At 41.1% G+C, this 20,438-nt stretch overlaps 1 protein-coding gene and 1 pseudogene across 1 annotated transcript in view; both read left to right on the top strand.

Moving 5' to 3' along the window:
- NETO1 (neuropilin and tolloid like 1) overlaps positions 1-20,438 on the top strand; it is a 110,560-nt gene that overhangs the window by 30,123 nt on the left and 59,999 nt on the right. The window lies entirely within an intron of this gene.
- LOC125149761 (uncharacterized) lies at positions 19,347-19,474 on the top strand (annotated as a pseudogene).

The following is a 20,438-nucleotide window of genomic DNA, read 5'->3' as shown; positions in this document are numbered from 1 at the left end:
CTCTATGACATTATCCAGCATAACAATATATGATAAATGCAGTCATTCAAAATTAATTCCAATGAAATAATGGTATAATTAGGTGGTGATTCTTGCTTTCTACTATCTTATTATAAGATATCCATCTTAATAAAAATAATGAATTATTGAGTTCCTCTTATATGTCAGGCATTGTTCAAAGCACTTTGCTTGCATGATCCCATTTGATTTTTACAGGTATTATATCATTGCCATTCTTCTCTTGGATTTTTGAAAAAAAAAGATTAAAAATGTTCAAATATTGTGCTCAAGGTCATCTCCCTAGCAAAGCTGAGACTTGGATACAAGAAGTGTATATATTTAGGTATTAGTCCCCACTGTCAACAAATTATGTATTTGCTTCAGGGCTTAACTTCTCAAAAATATTGATTTTTTTTCACCTTTTGTAATTTTATTGTGGAGTTTTGAGATGTTTTTGGTGATCGTAGAATTTCTCTTTTCATTAGAGTCTAACATCTTTCATACAGCAGCAGTATTTTCCTCCTGTATCATAATTAAGCAAAACATTTGCCCTGTATTTTTAAAATTGTAATTATAACATTTTAACATCATTGGCATAATCATCATCATCATCATCATCATATTAGTCACAAATATTAGTAATCAAGAATAATAATATCACTGCTTATAATTTATGTTATGAGTTCATTTTAAGCCCCTAAAAATAATATTCATATTGTTCAAGTACATTGTAATGCATATTTGCCATAGAAAATGGCTAATTCACTCCATCCATGTGTTGTCAGCTAGTAAAAATATAGGGAATGACAATTTCAAATGCTGAAATAATAATGGATGTCAGCCATATTTATTTCCCTCTGCAGGTGCTGCTTTATATTTCTTTGTACTTTGCAAGACAGTTGTGCAGCGATTTCAAACTTAGAGAAAAATTACAAGTACAAACTATCTTCCTTCCCCTTCCAAACCTTTGCTCTCTATATTTTATTCATTTTATTAAGTGGGAAAATAGCCTCAATCAGCTTTCCCTTTTTATTAAACTTCAGAGAGAGCTCCATATGTTTTCTGTCTGTTGCACTTTCTTGACCCTGAATGTCAAAAGTGGTACAGCCCCTGTTAGTGGTGGCAGGTGGGAGTGCCCTGTGACACAGTTAGAAGAACACAGCTTTTGTGCCAGCTGGGCTGAGGCTAAGACTTTAGATCTGGGAAATCTGACAACAGTCTTGGGCAGTTGGTGAGCTTGGGTTTACCCTGCAGTTAGGATACCATCCAGCTACTAATGAAAACAAAACAATTAGCCCCCCCGCGCTTGAGATTTCTTGTCCGCCGAGCGCTTGTTACAATGACTATTTGATCCAGTTTTGCAAGGACTAAGTAAGATAATCTATGTGTAACCCAATTGATAGGATACTTTGCAGCTTCTCTCGCGTTGGGCATGATCGTAGATTGTTGGAAACCATTTCATCGCTCCGTACCCAAGCCACAAACATCGTGGCAAAGTCACTGATCCGCAGTGCAAAATTTGCTAAAGGTTTTTCAAGGAGCTGGGTTGGGTAATTATTTCGGATAGCAAAAAGCCGATTTCCTAAATGTTTTCTTGAAGTATCTACTTCCCCTCCAAATACTCTTTTCCTCTCCTTAGCTCAGATTGTATCTTTCAGTAAGTCTGATTCAGATTCTCCCTCCCAAGTCCTTCCCCTCCATCCTTTTGATGATCAAGACAACAGCCAGAAGAACTGTCACCGAACAGGAGGCTGTCAACCCTTAAAGAACCAACAACCATTGTTCCCTAAAGGTAGGCTGATGGTAGGGGTGAGGAAGGGGCACCCTTCTTTGGAAAACGGTTCCTTCCTTGCCCTGGCCTCTAAGAATTAGCAGGCACACTGCGAAAGGTAGTTAATAACCTCATGTTAACTGTACTACAGTCACCTTTCATCTGCTCTGCCTGTGTCTACCAAGCCCTTCATTACTGTCCCACTGTGACCACATCTTGTGTCCGCCATTCGGCCCTTAAACCCCTAAGCAAACACCGATCTCACCAGCAAATTTACCTTCCTTTAAACTGACATCAGTCTCGGTCTTATATCTATATTACTGGTGAAATCCCAGAGTGTAATTTCTAAGAAGCTCCTTGTTTTTTTTTTTTTCCCCCTTCACCTTTGAATTTGCTGTTGGAGCAAACTCAGATTCCTTTTTGGGGTTACATAATGCACGTTTGTGGAAAATTTTTTTAGGCCGCTAGTAGACTTTCTGAGATCTTTCTAAATCATCCTCAGTAATTATTCCCCTGTTGCTTGTATCATTAGAAGAATGATCCTTGAAATATGAAATGCTGGACCAGCACCGAAAAATGCATTTGTTGGGTTGCGTGCCTTTAATTGGCTCTCTGATATTATGTTCAATGGCTTCCAGATCTAGGGTAATAACTGTACACACAGAAATGGAATGTTACTAGACCGAAGATGCCTACTTTAGAGACATTCTTGCTTCCTGTGAGAATAAAAGGCAAAAGCTGAGCATCAAGAAGGAGAATTGCATTTAGTCCGCTCATAGCTTTTAGTTTTGCATTTTCTTACCTCCATCTGCCATGCTTCCCTCCCCTTGTCCATGTGGAGAATTCATCTTAGAATCCGACCTGGTGTCTCTTTCAGGCAGATATTTATTCTGAGCTCCTGTCCTGGCTGGAGAATGGCCCTATAAACTAGTCTCTACGGATGAGGAATTGCACTCACCCAGATAGGGCAACCTGCATTTTAAATGGCAACTTACACCTTATAGGCAGAAGGACAAAGTGGGAAGAGTTTGCAGGAAAAGAAACAACTTCTGGCTCTGAGGGCATGGAAGGTCCATTGCTCATAGACGGCACTCATTAACCGGTGCTCCTTTAGCACCTGCTCTGTGTTAGGCACAGGAAATGACAGATAACAGAGGCTGCCACCGTCCTCCAGGAGTGGGACATAAACAGACACGTGCTGTCAGGGCGAATGCAAAGGGCTATGGCTGAATTCAAAACAGAAATAGCTTAATAATAACCTTTCTTGAATATGCTTGGACACTGGAGCCTCAGAAACAAAATTAACCTTTCCCCCTTCTCTGTTCCTTTAATGTGGATAATATCTCTCTGTTTACACTCTCTGTATCCCTTAGGGAGAGTGTGTACTTTTTTGTGTGTGAAAAGAAGTTAAAGAAGTAGGCATTTTAAAGGCATTGGAGGTGTTCTGGTAAGATGAGGGAAGGTTATCTCCCCTTGAAGGCACTTACGTAACACCCAGGTCCGATGGGCCCTGGACTGAGAGCACGCCGTGTGACCTTGGGCAAGTTCTTCATCCATTCTGGTCTCTATTTGCTCATTTATAAAAGGAGTTCATAGAACTTGATGTCATCCAAGCCTGTTGGAGCTCTCACATTCTAAAATTGTAGAATCAGTCCTATGCCATCAAAAATGGTTTTAGCCACATTGATCGCCTGAGTTTGCAAAACAAATTTGCATCGTGTCCCCTGTTCCTCTGTTTTATAGGGGAGCAGGTTGAACTTTGGAACATGTCTTAGTCCGTTCAGTCTGCTAGAGCAAAATGTCACAGACTGGGCAGCCTATAAACAACAGAAGTTTATTGCTCACGCTTCTGGAGCCTGGAAGGCCAAGATCAAGCCACTGGCGTATTGAGTATCTGGTGAGAACCAACTTCTTGGTCCACAGACAACACCTCCTCATGGCGTCCTCACATGGAGAAGGGAAAAGGCAGTTTTCTGGGGTCCCTTTAAAGGGGAAGCTGACCCCATTGTCGAGGGCTCTGCCCTCAGGACTGAATCCCATTCCAGAGGGCCCACCACCTAATACTATCATCTTGGGGATTAGGTTTCCAGTAAAGGAATCTGGGGTCGGGACGGGGGCGGGGCACAAACCTTCAGTCTATAGGCGAGCGGTTAAGTGCCTTGTACATGCTAAGGTCCCATGAACTGGAGGGGCTGACAATGACAGCCACCACTGCTAGCTCTAAATTCTACACGGTTTCTTTTTATTCAAATAAGGAGACAACAGATTCAGATCCTTCACTTCCTATCCCCAGCAGAACTCCGTGGTACACAGCATCAATACAAGAGCTCTGCGATAAGGCAATTATTTTATTTACTCCCTTTTGACATTATAGTAACAGAAATGTCCATTTGTTAAAGGTCCTGTGTCAGTACTTGGCGGAACAGTAGAAAAAAATAATAGTAACAATAGGCGAATCCGTTTAGGTCCTCCCTGCATTGTTGCCTTTAACCTCCACGACAACCCTAAGAACTTCAGCATTGTTGCGGACAAAACAGGATATAATTTTTTCCTGTTGCCTGCAAATTGCAGTCAGAACCTTACAGTTGAGAAAAATAGGTCAGGAAAAACTTTTAAATCCTAAAGACAACTGTTGGATCTCTTCCCACGGAACTTCAGTGACCAAGATTGTGGTTTGTATTTCACCCACAACTTGCCAACAGTCCTTGCTAAGTAGAAACCTGAAGCTCCATAACGTCTCAGAGTAGGAGCATTTTTATACTGGTTGGGGATTCTCTAAGAAAACCAGTCTTAGAAACTGTGGGTTCCCACAGGAAGTGAGGCTAGGACCTTGTCACATGCGGATGAACTGGCCCAGGGTGACTGGAGAGTTCCGGGACCCCTGTGCCCAGGAGTTTGGAGCATATGTAAGCAAAAGGAATGCTGTCTGCTTTCTACCTGAAGAACCTCATAGGCTAGAGTCTGGCTGGAGCAGCTTGTGATGGAAGCAGAGATGTCGGAGGGAAGAGGGTCACCCCTGCACTCCCCCTTCTTGGCGTAGCGAGAACGTATGCTTCCCCGGGCCAGGTGGTCCCTGCCCAGCCAGGTGGCATGTGAGGGAGGCCAAATCTAGTGGAGTTGCAAGAATTGTTTCAAGGAACGATCAAAGAGGATAAGTTGGAGAAGAGTCCAAACTGCTCAGGAAACTGTGACCTCTGCGTGAGAACCATTCTTTAAATTAAATGCCTCCCTTTCACAGCGATTCATCAACAGTCAAGAGAGGGCTCCAGATTTCAACAGCTAAACATATGAACTTCTCCTTTTCCTTTAACCTGCCCCTCAGCCAGGCGGTTGCAGAGGATGGGAGGGGTGAAGGAACTAGGAAGAAAGAAGGACCTGTCTCCCTTCTCCCTCTGCAGGGTTTTCGTAGAGACACGTGTTAGGGACGGAGATGGGGGAGAGATGATGTTTTGGTGATGTGCACAACTATTGGATTTTCGACAGCTGAAATATCAAGAAATCGAGTCTTAAGGAGAGTAGCAGGAAATTTCTTAGAAATTCAAAGGCTGTAGGAGCCTCCCAAGCTCTCGTTTGCTCACAGGGAATGGAAATTCTCCATCAGTCAAAGGCTAGAGTTGGAAATAAAGTAAAGTAAGATTATTCCTTTTTTTTTGTTTTAAGCCTCATAGATACAAACCTAGCAAATCAGTTAGGTATTTGTATTCCTCTATTAGAAAGAAGAAAATGGAAGCTTAACAAAAGTTGCAAAATGTACCCAGCACCAGTCAGTTTGCAAATTACAGCAGAAAAATTAAAGACCCGTGCGGTCAGACCCTAACTCCTATGCAGTGCTCACTTTGTAACCTAAAATGACGAACGACACTTCCAGATATCTTCACAGTAAGGAAGAACAATACTCCGACTCCGTTGTTCCTTTACCGGGTAACGCAATGCTTGTTTATTCTTAATCCAGGTGACTTGGTATGCTTTCATTTATCCTACTGCACTTTCCCTGGAGATCCAATTCTGCGTTCAGAACTACTTACTAGGCATCCTTTAAATGTTTGCTAGACGTTGTGCTTGATGTCCCAACTTGGGCTCATTGGCTCCACACCCCCGGTGAACACCACACGCTGAACGTTTCCCGAGCCAAGTTCTCTCTGTGATTGCTCAACAGCACTACGGTTCACCCAGAAACTCAAGTCCACGTTGTATGAAGCACGTTTGATTTTCTCTTTCCTACTCACTAAGTCCTCATCTCTCACTGAAATGAAGTCGTGGAAGGTGAGGGAGTCGGAACAAGTCTACGCATACCTTGGAACAACATAATAAGCATTTTAGTGTAAGTCCTAAGAAAATGAGTAAGTGTTGAAAGTTTAGCAATATGGGAGTGGCATAATTTTATCTGTATTTGAAAAGATTATTCTGGCTCTCAGGTCTACTTGGTAAACTTTTGTTGGTTTATAGGGACATACGCGTCGTGTAAGTTTAAGGTATACATTGCATTGGTTGATACATTTCTACCTTGATCACTGATGACCCCCATGGTCTTATCTGATGCCTCCATCACCTCACGTGGTTATCATTTCTTTTCTGTGGTGAGAACATTGAGAAATCATTTCTAAATACTGCCTCCTGGGTAATTGCTTTCTCTTTTCAGCTTCCCTCTTCCTGTCTCAAGGCAGAGAGGAATCCTTACATTACCTTCCAGTCTGTGCGTGTGTGTGTGTGTGTGTGTGTGTGTGCGTGCACAAGCACCTATATCTTTCTCTTGCTCTCTCACATTGCATTGTAATTACCTATTTACATAATTTTTCTCCCACTAAACTGTGAGATTCATAAGGAAGTAAGTGAGTCACATTTGTGTTCCAAACATTAGCTATAGTGTCAACATATGGAAGAATGTACTTCAAGTATTATCTCCTCCTCACCCATTTACTTCCCAACGCACTGCTGTTTTCACTTGCCTGCCCCATTTCCTCTTCAAACTCAGCAATGTCCTTATGTCCTTCTCAGAAAACTATGTTTTTCTTCTGCGTTTCATATTTGGGGTCGTGACGCTGCCAACCGTGGTCCATCGAGCAGCGAACTGTGATTACCCACCATTCTTCTCTCTCCTTTACCCCCACATTCTGCAAAAATGCCTTCTGACGACTTACTGAATCTGTATCTTACCCCATCTCAACACCAATTGCAGGCGCTCCTATTTTTTTTTTACCTGGCTTGTTAGAACAGATCTTGCGCTTGTGTTCCTACTTCAGGATCACCCGTCCCATAATACCCAAACATCTGCTAGAATGGGCTTCCTAAAATTCACACCTGATCCTGAAGCTGGCCTAGTTAAAGTCCTTTATTGGCAGCTCTCTGCCTGCAGAATAAAATAGAAACTCTTTAGCAGAACATATAGCATGTTTTGTGGTCTCCAACTGCCCCAGGGCTGGACTTTGGGCATCTTGACCCACACTCACAACACCCAATGGACCACCAGTTGTGCCACTGACAACACTGTTGCTCTATCTAGAAAGTTCCATTTAGCAAATTCCAACTCCTAGCTTAAAGTCCATGTGAAGACCACCCTCCTCTGTGAGGTACTTTATAAAAAGTTTATAAAGTTAATGCTTATCCCTACTCTGGCATTTGTGATCTTTCTATTATAATGGTAGAGTAGTGACCTCCCCACACTGCCCGCCCAGCTTATTGTGAGTTCTTCAGCTTGAAAATTACGCCTTCGTTCTTTTTCCTTAGTTTTTACCAGCACTACCTGAGCATTGCCATATATTGATCATATTTTCACTCAAACAATATACCAGTAAAAACTCAAGGTAATATTTCATTTCTCTAGTCAATGAGAAAGTTGGAGATGATTTCAGGGCCACAAATAAGCACATAAATACATTAATGAGTTAGAAAACACAGATTTTTCTCTGTCTTCAACTTCGTTATGATCTGAACAACAATGTCAATGAAATTGACAACTAAGTTTTCTTCAGTACTTCTGTATCACTCATAAAGAAGTTATGTTCAGAAGAGTTGATTAACTTAAAAATATATAACTTAAAATAGAATTTGGGGCTCGGGCCCACATATTTTTTCCATGTTTTATTGCCTAGCATAGCCTGTGTTTACGTGAACATCGATAATAATAAATACTAAAGCTCTGGCACAAAGTCACCCATACTTAGATCCTCTTAACTGGGGTTCTAAAGATTTTGCTAAAGATTTTGCTACAACAGGATGTAAGCTGTGGTTCAGAAGGAAGTGTCTCACCTCAGAGAGTCTGGTTAAAATTCAGCTCCACAAGTCGGTACCCAGGTGACCTTTGGAGACCTTCAGATCCCTCACCTATAAAGTGGGAGCCACATTAAGCTTATCAGGTTACAGTGACAATGTAACAAGTAAGGGGCATGCAGAGTTTTCAGAACATCGTATGGAATATAAGCATTTATTACAATGGTTATTCTTCTCCAGATTTGGTGTAAACACCTGAATCTTCAATGACTATTTGGGCAAGAAGCATGATTAGATCTGTCTCCAGAGCAGGAAGAAATTTTTCTAGTGGGATCTTTTAGTCGTAAGCTAAGTGCAACCTACAAATTATTGTGTATTCAATCAGTGATTATCCTGTCTTATTTTTCCCTGTTTTGATTTTATATATCAAAATTAACTTGGTGGTTGTCATGGCCACCGAAGAAACAGAACTGAAGGAAGGGAAGTGTGATAATACAGTAACTTTTTGTTTACCCTCAGAAGCTTTTTACCACCTTTGCCGTATTTTTCTCAGATTCCTTGCCATTAATCATCACAAGGGCAGCTCTCCTTGCATTTTACCCTGTTGAGAGAAAATGTTCTACTTCTCTCATAAAGTATTTCTTCCTAAATCTTCCTACCTTGGTGACCTATCTTTGCTTTAAATTCTTGTACCATTCCCCTTATGGACTCTACCCCCACATTTGGTAATAGTGTTTATTGCATGTAGATGTGTTAAATATTCCTAGGTAGGTTTAACATCCTTTGTTCTGAGGCTGTATCTTATTCAGTGCCCACCATGGGTCTTTTGGAATCAATATATACACAATGATTATGGGTTTATGACTAAAGAAAATAAAGTGGAATAAATACTTAATTTTTTCAATTAATAATAATTATGTACATTAGACAATGTTCACACTATCCAAGAGTATTTCTAATATTTTATTTTATTCTATTTTATTTTATTTTATTTTATTTTATTTTATTTTATTTTATTTTACTTTACTTTATTTTACTTTTACTTTAGTTTCAAGATACCAGCCTTATAAATCATACATTAGAAAATCGAATAGCATAGTATCACTTGCTAACAAAAATATAGCAATATTAAAAACAGCTTTTATTACCCTACTACATCAGTAAAGATGTACGTATAAACACCAGAACTGCAAAGTTTTAAATGGAAGACTGAATTATAATAAACCATAGATGAGCCTATGCATTACTAACAGCCTGTGGAAGTGAGAGCAGCAGGCAGAATATATTAGGTTAGTCTAGTCACACATCAGTCCCTTGGATGACACTAGGAAGCCAGAAGATGTTGCGTAACAGGACTTACGAACATTAACTGCCAGATGTTACCCACGAGCTCCAGAGACAGAGTTCTGAGATCTGCTTAGTGCAGTGTATGGGTTCATAAAAGCCTAAGGAAGACTATGCAGCCATTTCTTAATTCTTTTGCAGTATGATTTAGAAGTGGCCGTTCCTGAAGAATAAATATAAGTAAATAAAATCTGAAGGGTTTATATTCCCCTGAATGAAACTTGATCTTTATGAGGGTGATGCAAATCTCTCTAATTGCAGGCCTCAGATTTATTAACTATGGAAACAGTAGCGTTTCTCCTAAAAATATTTTGCGTCATCCTGGAATTTCTGTGATGTCGTGAAATATTTTTAAGTGAGTTTTAGGGACCGCATTTTTATTTGATTTTCTAAAAATTACAGAACACTCTACGTTGCATCAAAGTTAGGAATAAGCACATTGGAGAGCTAGCAGACATTTTAAAGCTATCACCCGGTTCATCTGTCAGTTATTTATTGGTTCATGTGCCTGGCACCGGAGGTAACAAATAAATAAAACCGAGAACCTGCTCATACCCTCCCTGGCGAGAGGGGGTACAATGTGATATGTCATAATAAAGGTAACATGTAGTCTTTAGGAAGTAAGACACCCTGAACTCTGATGACGCCAAGCGGTAGAGAAACATGGAGGACGTAACACCGTATCTGATCTCGAGGCATTTAGAAGAATCACTGTGAGGAAGGTATGAACCAGGCTTGCAGGCTCTAGGACTGCAATGCCCAAAGACAGAGACGTTATCATTGCTTTTCTACCAAAGACATTGCAAGTGATTTGGCTTGGTTGAAATAAAGGCCGTGCACAAAAACATAACGAGTGATGTGTTTGGAAAAGTTATCCAAGATGAAAGTCCGTATTTGCCACGCTGACGTATTTGAATTTAGTCACGAAACAGTGGAAACCACCAAAATGTTTTATATATGGATGTGAGCGTAGTTGAAACAGAAACACCGCCAGATCACAAGATAGTTCGTTGGACGAGGCTGCAGTTGTTTATGAATTGGGACGCTGTAAAAGGTGTCCAGGTGAATGAATATCGGTTCCAGTGGTAGCCCAGGAAGTGAACAGGAAAGATGTAGCTTCTAGTGTTATGATGATCTTAAAATTTATAGCATGTGTTTTCTTTTTTTTCAGTCTATTTATTTATTGACTTTGAGAGATACAGAGACAGCGTGACTGGGGGAGGGACAGAGAGAGAGAGGAGAGAGAGAGAGAGAGAGAGAGAGAGAGAATCCCAAGCAGGCCCTGTGCTGCCAGCGCAGAGCCCGATGGTGGGCTCAAACCCACGAAGCCGTGAGATCATGACCTGAGCTGAAACCAGCAGCCAGATGCTTAACTGCCTGAGCCACCCAGGTGCCCCTATAATATATGCTTTCTGAATATATGTAAGGAGGAGACAGTGAATTACTTCAGTTTGAGATGCCATTGGAATTCGGAAGTGGAGTAATCCGGTGTCTTTTGTCATCTGACACACCAGCCCGCAAGTCTCTGAAGAAATAGATCATTTTTAATTCATTGTTGTTTGTTGCTCCTGGGTTTGAACAGAGTTTCACATTACAAGGCGATCCAGCCAGGGGCGTCCTGTCAGGTCTTGGCATGGAGTTGGTAGTAAAAACCATGGGTGTGGACAGCATTGCTCATCAGAGAAATGCCAAGAAAGATAAAGGCAGAACATTTGAATGGATATACTAGCAAGGGATGAGGCAGGCCGCTGGTAGACGGGCCAAAAGTCAACAGTCAACAGGGTGGCTAGTGGGTGTCAGGGCAAAGGGAGCTTCAGGTGGGACAGTAGGGGTCCTGGAAACCAAGGGAAAGAGACGTATTCAAGTCACGTCAGTTTGCAATGGAGAAAATGGAATACGATTATCAATGCGATTTTAAGGTTACAAGAAGTTATTGATATTCCTACTAAATACAGTGTCCTCCCGGTGGTTAAGGTAGAATTCAGACTGCTGAGAACTCAGCCATGGATGACACTGAGGGCTGGAACCTGAAAGTGCAGGAACCTCACTACCACCCCGCCCCCGGAACCTTGTCTGTGAAAGCAATAGTGTGATGGCAAGAAGGGAGAGGGGGCAGGTGGTTGAGTTTGAGAGGTGGTGCAGAGTCAAGGGGACGCTTTTAAATTGCACTTTTTGTCCTTTCTTTATGCAGATCTTGTTTCCACAAGGGATTAGCTTCAAGATAGGTTTCCTTATGCCTGGCTTCTACCTGGTGAAACCCACCTGCCCCCCGGCCCCTGCCACCCCCAAAATAAAATGTGCTCCTGAAAAACTTCCTCAGTCTTCCTTATTATACCGACTCAGGGAGGGGTTGCAAGCCAACTCTCAGAGCCCGGGACCCTTGCTATTTTCATCACATTTATTACTTCTTGCTTGGGATCCTTATTTAGATGCCCCAGTCCCTTCCAGTGCCCGGTAGAGGTGACAGAACAGTAGTTTTCTGAAGACACACGTGGTGCTAGCGATGTCTCTGGTTCCCACCTCGCTGCAGCCACCCTTTCTGACGTTCGGACACCGTCCAGGCTGCTGAGAGTGTGGACGCCGACAGCTCGTTTTTGCCAATTCTAGCAACACCGCCTCCGCCCTCTCTCGCCTCCGCCAACACAGCACTCTCCCAAGTCCCTGGATGCCTTATACTCCGCATATGATGGCATGATGAAACACTAGGTTTTTTGGTACTTCCTTTGATTTCAGCTGTGTGTGTACATCTGGAGACTGCATTGAGGCAATCTCAGAGACCTACACCATGACCTTCCGAGTCACCCGTCTTCTTGATATGTGCGCCCTGAAGTCTCTCTTTTCTTGCAGTGAGATTTATTTACTCCCCCTGTGGGTACGCTTCAAATAGATTCAGAAATGTCTTGCCCTGCCTGGGCCAATCCTAGGGTAATGTCTTTTAGGCTCAAGCTGGAGCGCGGCAACGTTTATCCCTGCATATGGACATACTGCCTTTAGAGCTGCAAGGATGTGATAGAACAGGACAGCGAGCGGCGCTCTTTTGTTCCCAGCTAAAGCGCCCTGGTGCGGGCAGGGTTTGAGAGAAACTGGCCAAACTCTTTGTTCCAATTCTGTTTTTTAGATCCAAACATTTGTTTCTTAGTCAACTTTCCGGCCGAGGAGCAAATAATTTGCTTGTATTTCGAAAAGTAAACATCTGCTAGGGTAAAATAAACGTAGGTCCGTGTTAACCACTACAGTAGAAGCTGGATGTTCAAATCCGCATCTCGGCTTCACCGACTTGAATACGGCAGGTGTGTTGGGAATGGGCTAGAACTGAAAATCTAGCAGTGATGATAATAACAAATGACCTCGTAGTAGGACTTCGTAACTTGTTCGAGTGTCTTAGTTATCTTGGACGCTATATTCTTCCACCAAAAAAGAGAGCGAGAGAGAGCATGAGCTGGTCACATTTCATTAAAGAAAATCGCTGTTGGGGTTTTTGTTGGTCTATAGATTGACTCCAGGAGAGCTAGCATCATTCGTATGTTTAGTGTTGTGTTTAATGAACATGGTGTGTGCTGTGTCTCTCCATTTATTTCAGTCATCACACCTGGTGCCTTTCACTACCATTCAGGAAGTCTTTTAAAATCTCTTGACCTCTCCCTTTTCATTTTTGCACGAATGGCAGTATTCAGCTTCTAAGGGAAATTAATTTTTTGCCATTAACTTTTCATTTAAATTGTATTCTGATCAGAAAATGTGGAGTGTTCCTTGTTACCATTTTGTTTACTGATCGTTCCTGCATTTGAGACTGTTCTTGGATCTTTTTTTTTTTTTTGCTTTTGGAACTACCTCAAGATTTCCTTTAAGACCAACCTCTTAGAGATCAAATCCCTCAGTGTTTACTTACTCTCTAAATATCTTCATTTCCCTCTTCATCCTTGAAAGATCCTTTTGCTCACTGACAATTCTAGGTTGACAGGTATTTTTCCCCGGCTCTTGGTAGATATTATTTGACTGTCTGTTGACTTGTGTTTTTGCCATTGGAATGTCTGCTATCATTCTGTCACTTCCCTTAATTGACGTGGCCTTTCTTTCTGCCTCTTCAAGGTTTCCTCTTCATCTTCTGCTTTGTGATTTCGTTGCCATGTCTGTAGGCATGGATTTCTTTGTGTTTCTTTTTTTTTTTTTTTTCCCATGGAAGATATTCTACTTCTGAGATCAATGGCTGCATATTTTCACCAGCTCTCAGGAATTTGTAGCTATTCTTTCTTTAAATATTGCCAAATGTCAATTCTGTTCTTTAACAACGTTGTATATGGAAATTCCATTTTTGATCTCTTTGTTGTTGTATTTTTTTATAATTTCTTATTGTCCGCTTAGTTTTGAAGATTCCACTCCTGAAAATGTTGCACACATATCCGTAAAAAGTATATTCTGTATTTGATGACTCCAGACTCTAGTGATCCCCCCTTTTATTGTAAGCTCTTGTTCTTTAGATCTATTCCCATTAATGTGTGCTAATTTGGGGGAAAGTTTCCTCCAAGGATGACCCGGTGTTCTTCTGCTTTGTTTCTCCCCATAGCAGAAGAGAACATTGGGCCAGTCCCATTTCAGGATACCCCCAGAAGTGTCGGTACAGAAAAGGTGCCCAGGCCTGGCTTCCTTGTGTTCTTTTCCAAAGTTCAAAATCCCCACAGAGGTGTTGCTGGAAGAACCACGTATCAGAGATCACCTGTTTCAGGATGCCCTGACATTCAGACCATTTTCCTACACTCCTGTTCCCCGAATTCCCTCCTCCTCTGGATCTGTCTGCCTGTTCTGGATTCCAGGTGTTTTTTTCTCCCAGCTACTGACGGCTAGTCCAGCCCAGGATCCAAGCATAAGAGGGGCTCAGCTGTTGGTTTTAGGATTGTTTGGGGCTGAGAGTCCTACTGTGCCTACCGAGACCGGTGAGGCCTCCGTAAGTGTGACTGGCAGGGCTTCTGTTAGGGAAGTGTGTCTGCATGAGTGCGTGCACATGTGTGTGTGGACATGTCCATGGTGCATGTGTGTGCATACGTGTGTGTGTGGTGCTTCTCAGAACTCCCAGTCACTAGTATTACAAGACACAGAAGCCCTCAGAGTTATTTTCAAATATGGTAAAACCTTGGATTGCGAGTGACTTGTTCTGTATGTTTCTCAAGATGAGCAAAGGTTTCTGATATATTTTAACTTGATATCGACGAGCGATGTCTTGCACTACGAAGTACGCGATGCCGAACATCACATGATCACAACTGACCCAGTGGTTCTTGAAATTCGCTTTGTTATACAAGCGCTTTGAATTACCAGCATGTTTCTGGAACGAATTATGCTTGCAAACCAAGATTTTGCTGTAATTATTTTATTATGAATATATTAAAGATCAAGAGAATATAAAAGGACTAAATATAAAATTCTACCAACCTACTACTGAGCCTTTACAAATATGGGAAAGTTTCCATGAAATAGATAACTCACAAATTTGAGAACAAAATAGTAACTACTAACGTTACAGAGATAACAGTCTACCGTTTCCAAACCATCAAAGAATAAAACGGGAAACAAATCTTATAAATCAAAAGAAAACAGGAAAATAAGAAAAAGGAAATGAGACAAAAAACTAGGGTTAGGTGAACACAAAATATGGTTGTAAAAATAAACCCAGATGCTTCACTAGTCAATATAAATGTAAATAGAATAAACTCTCCAATTAAGAAAACAAAACGGGGCGAAGTGGATTCCACTAAGGAAAAATGTCAGGACCATAATACTTACAAAAACACACCTTACCTTAAAATATACCTGCCTACGTGCAGGAGGGCTGAAAATCAAGGAATATAAAAAGATAGACATTAACTAAAAGAAAACCATCTACTTCTGATCTCTTTCCATGGATGTTACCATTGGCTTATGAGTCCATGGCTGGAGATTTCTTACTGGTTAGAACTTCCACAAGAACATTTGACAGCTTTTCTTGTTCTGTTATTCTAAAATTGAGATGTAATTTTGTTTTTAATCCCAAATCTCTTTTATGATCACTTAAGTTGCTTTCTAGTCCAAGAAACGAAATAGATACTTCAGAGCTATTCTCATCTTATGACGTCCTCCGTAGTTAATGAGTATTTCTCAGAACATTTGCTATTGTTCAAAAGGGATATATAATTCATCTGTACCAAGTATACAGAGCCAGGTAATTATAAATTCAATTTGAGATCATAATTTTAATATTGAGGCTCACAAAAACCTCGTGAGAAAAGCAACACATTAATAGTAGAACGCCATGGAAATATAATTAAAAATAGAGTTACCTTCAGCTATGTCCCTGCCCATGATTTGAGTTCATTAGTTCTTTAACAATTATTGCATGGGTACCCGCTAAATGTTCGGAATTCTGAGAACTATATTTACGGAGATGAAAACAAACTGGAAAACTCTACCCACTTTCAAAGTTCATATCTAATCCATTAGAAGTTCAGGATGAATAAACATTATTACTGTAGAACAAAATGCTGTAATACAGACATAAAATTGTATAATAAAGTCAAGCCCTTGTTCCCAAAAGAGTTTTTTCCACATAGCAGCCAGAGTGATCTTTGAAAAATATAGCCAGACAAAGTTACTCCTCCATACATCCGTCTACTGGTTCTTTTTTTTCGATAAGAGTTCTTCATTTGCTAAGCTCCTCTTTGGTGAAGGGCAAGAGAGTAAATATTTTGGGGTCACACCATTTCTGTGGCATTTATTCAGCTCTGCCCTTGTGGCAGTCAAGCAGCCCCAGATAGGGCAGGAATGAGTGGGCATAGAATGTTCCAGTAAAACTTATTGATGGACTAGAAGCTTTTTTGGAAGATCCTTTTTTTTTTTTTGGAGGGAGAGAGGTTGGAAAATTGTTGCTACTGCTGATTTTGCTTCCAGAAACCTGAGAGTGTAAGCAAATTTGATAATTTATAAAACAGCTGACAGAACCATGGAAGTCTTTACAAGTCTTCAACTTTTATTCCTCTGGCAGTCCGTATTGTTTTGATAACAGTAGCACAATTATTCTCTACGTTGCAGTTACAAGATGCATAAAACTCAGGGGTAGAAAAATGTCACTCTATTTCATAACTAAAATTATGTTCTGGACTCTGAGGTCACAGTTGTGCTTGACGGTTGTCAACCTTCCGGCGAGGTTTCTTTCTTTCTTTCTTTTTTTTAAGTCATATTCAAGATTCAGCCCAATTCTTTTTGATGTACTTTCTGCAGATGGCTTCTGCTCTCTGCTCCATTTCCCCACGTCCTGCAAAGGGGACATAAGGGCGGCAGCGGTCCTGCTGTCATTTTCTGTGCTGTGGCATGCAGCTGTCACCATTGCAATCTGAACAGTGCTCTTGGTTGTCCCCTGGTTGGCTCGCCTCCATAGCACCCTGGAAAGCCTGCAGCCTCCTGGCGTCATGAGCCTAGGGGAGTCAGGCCCCCTCTTCCAGTCCACTGACTCACTCGTGCGCCACAGTCCCCCTGGTGCCCACCCCACCCAGACCCCCGGCCCCTGAGACTGGAGTCCTAGCCAAGCTCTCAGAGAACTCCTGCCATCCTCTCTGTGTCTGTGGGTCACATACAAATTCCCCGGCAGCTGTGAGAATCCAGCGTTGGGTAAAGACCCTTGCCCCTCCCCTCAGGGGCTCACTCCTTCTCGATCGGATCCCTGCAAGTGAATATCAGCTCCTCCACTCCTCCCCTCTCTTCCTCTACCTCCACGGGGACAATTTAGAAGACTCACAGGATGCCAGCAGGGCAAAGTCCAGGAGGTAACTGAGGTGGGCAGTGAGTTAACTGCCCTGTGACTGCCTCACACGTCTCCCATTATAATTCCTTCATACTAAATCTTAGTATGCTCCACTTTAACTGTGGAGCAAATAAGACCATGGGCTCTGCCTACAGACTCAGGTTCCTGCTTTGCCACCTGTTTGCAGCATGATCTTCGCCAATCCTCTCGGTAACCTGAGGTCTCACTTTCTTCAACTTTAAAAATTAGGATGATAACTGCCCTCCGAGAGAGGCATCCCTTTGAGGATTAATGAGATCATCAATGTTAAAGTTCCTACCCAGGACCTGGCATATAGTAAGACCTTGCTAAATATTATATGATTCTTCTGAGATATTCCTACACGTTTATTGATTTATCTAAAAGGAGGACATAAAGGGCAAAGTAAGCTCATCTCCAGGAGACGACCAGTAAGGAGCTGGGGAAATGATCGGATGTAGTGCGCATCAGCCAGGGGAAGCTGTTTCAGGATCAGGAAGCGCAGGGGGACCTAAGGCTGTTTCCTAGGCAGGAGGTGGGCAGGAGAGGGATGTAGGGCAGATCATGAAGGGCTCTGTGCCATCAGTACACACACACATATACAGGGTATATAATACTGATACGTGTATGGATTTATAAGGAGTTGGGTTACATGATCATGGAGTCTGAGAAATCCAAAGATCTACAGCCCACAAGCTGATGCCTAAGAGAGCTGATGGTTTAGCTCCAGTCTGTATCCACCGATCTGGGAACCAGGACAGCCACTGGCACAGTTATAGTCCAGAGCAGGCAGGCTCGTGACTCAAGAAGAGCCAGTTTTTCAGTTCGAGTCCAAAGGCAGAAAACTGTTGCCTAAGCCCAGCAGTGTGGCGGGAGCTCTCCCCTCTGGTTTCCCTTTTTGTTCTATTCTGGAATTCACTTAATCAGTGGGTAAGGCTCGCCCACATTAGCGAGGGCAGTCTTTTTACTCTGCTTACAGATTCAGAGATTAATTTCATCCAGAAATAACCTCAAAGAGATACTCAGAATAATGTGTGGCCAAACGTCTGGGCACTCTGTGGCCCAGTCAAGTTAACACCATCCTACATGTTTTCAAAGCTGTGGCAAGGAGGTCAGATGTCTGGTGAACAAAGGGCACTACCAGGAGGAGAATGAATGGGCCGGGGTGGAAAGAGGCACCGAGTTCTATTGCCTAGAGAGGTAAAGGTGGCAAAGGGGAAAGCGGGTCTGTGTATTCTGTAATTGATTTTGCTTTCCAGTCTGCCTGGTGGTTTGCTGCATGTTAATCTCCTTGTTTAATTGCCCCACATTGAGGCGCATTGTAATGCTGAAGGTGAAACATGAGAAATAGGAGCTTATGAAGTTTAATTCTCATACATATATTGTTATTCTTTTTTGAAATATAAAAGATCGTTTATCCTTCTCTTATTGTCTGCATACAAATTAAATGATCATTAATGGACTATCCATACATCAGAAAGCCTCTTTAAAATTTTTTAGAGTAGCTTATGAATTTGAATTTTTCCACTTATGTGGCTTTAATGTAAAATGTAGTCTTTCCTTCTAGTACAAGAGCAAAAATAGAAACCTTTTAGTCTTTCTGGCCCCAGAGTATCGCCATCTACATGTTTGAGCTTCAGTTGCATGTGTCTCTCACCAGTAAAATAAATTTTGAAATACAGACTGAGAATATTTAAATCGAATGAGCTAAGAAAAATTAGGTCCTGATATAGTATTTAAATCCATGTCCTAAATACAGTCTTTGTCACATCAAATAGAATTCAAAATTAATTTTATGTATTTAAAGAAAAATGTATACATTTTCACTTTCCGCATATTTTATTTAGAAATCGATCTATACGTAACATCGTTGCCTTTGCCTAAGATTATTTTATGTTTGCTGCATGTCTCATTGAAAATTTTCATGATCAGAATTTCAGTGTTTAAGGAAGGAATTTTAACATGCGTATGAAGGAATGAAAGTACAATTATATTATACCTTTTAATGTGTTCAAACATTTTAAATGAGCCTCTTTTTTTAATTAATTAATTTCTTTTTTTAATACGAAATTTATTGTCAAATTGGTTTCCATACAGCACCCAGGGCTCCTCCCAACAGGTGCTCTCCTCCATGCCCATCCCCCCACTTTTCCCTCCCCCCCACCCCCCCATCCACCCTCAGTTTATTCTCGGTTTTTAAGAGTCTGTTATGGTTTGACTCTCTCCCTCTCTAACTTTATCTCTTCTCGGCCTTTTGGCTACGATCGAGTGTAGTATCTGTTCTTATCAGTTTAAATGAGCCTCTTTAAATCCAGATTTCTTTATATATTTTAGTGTTTGCATTCCTAAGACGAATTAAACGCTTTATGGCCAGGACAAAATTTAGGAATGTTACGGAAATATCTCATTTTGAAATAAACCCAGTATTGATGTCCAATGTTTTTGAAATCATAGCATCATTTAATTTTAAAATATTAATCAATTCTCAAAATTTCAGCAAACATAACAGCCCTTCAGAAGCTTGTCTGTTTCTGTAAAGCAGCCACATCCAATATAAGAATTAACTAGTGTTTGTGATAAGTGCATATATGTCACTGGATTGGAACGTGGCACAGTTTTATGTAGCGGGACCTCTCTTATCTCTGCTGGCTGGATGTGATTGCCACATGATTCCTGAGGCCTTACGTTAACACTCTCCAGGATAGTTCTCAACACAAGTGGGGAAGAACATTGAGAGACAAAGAAAAGGGGAGAAAATAAGGAGAAAGGAAGATGAGAAGGAGCAGGGAGAAAGAGGAGGAGTGATTTAGATGGACTGTGACTTCGTAAGTGGATGGCAGATGGAAAATAAATGGAAGAAAGGACAACGCAGTGGAGTTTATGCAAAAACATTTCCATCTAAGCTAGTGGAAAAATGGAATTCATTACAGAGGCATGTGTGTGTTTTAGAAATAGAAAAAAAATATATACATATATATATACACACACATATATAGGCATGTATATATATATATAACCACACTTCCATTTTTATATTTTTAGCTAATTTTTACTTTTCTGTGCTATTAATACTGGAAAATTATACATATAATTGCAATAGCTATCATGGGCGTTTCAAAAGAATGTATTACCTATTTTCTTTGTTTGATAGATAAACAATAAAATGTTTTTTGTAAAGTTATGGTAATAAGGTATACGTTTTTCCCCCAAATTGTAATACAAGTATTTTTATCAAGTCAGTCATAACATCTCAATTAGCCAGGGGTATTCCACGATTAAAAAAAATGCCTCGTGTTTAATTTTTAAAATCTGAAAATACTAGCTGAATAA

This window comes from Prionailurus viverrinus, chromosome D3, assembly GCF_022837055.1.
Source record: "Prionailurus viverrinus isolate Anna chromosome D3, UM_Priviv_1.0, whole genome shotgun sequence".
Taxonomy (NCBI): Eukaryota; Metazoa; Chordata; class Mammalia; order Carnivora; family Felidae; genus Prionailurus; species Prionailurus viverrinus.
This window is presented reverse-complemented; position numbering and strand designations above follow the sequence as displayed.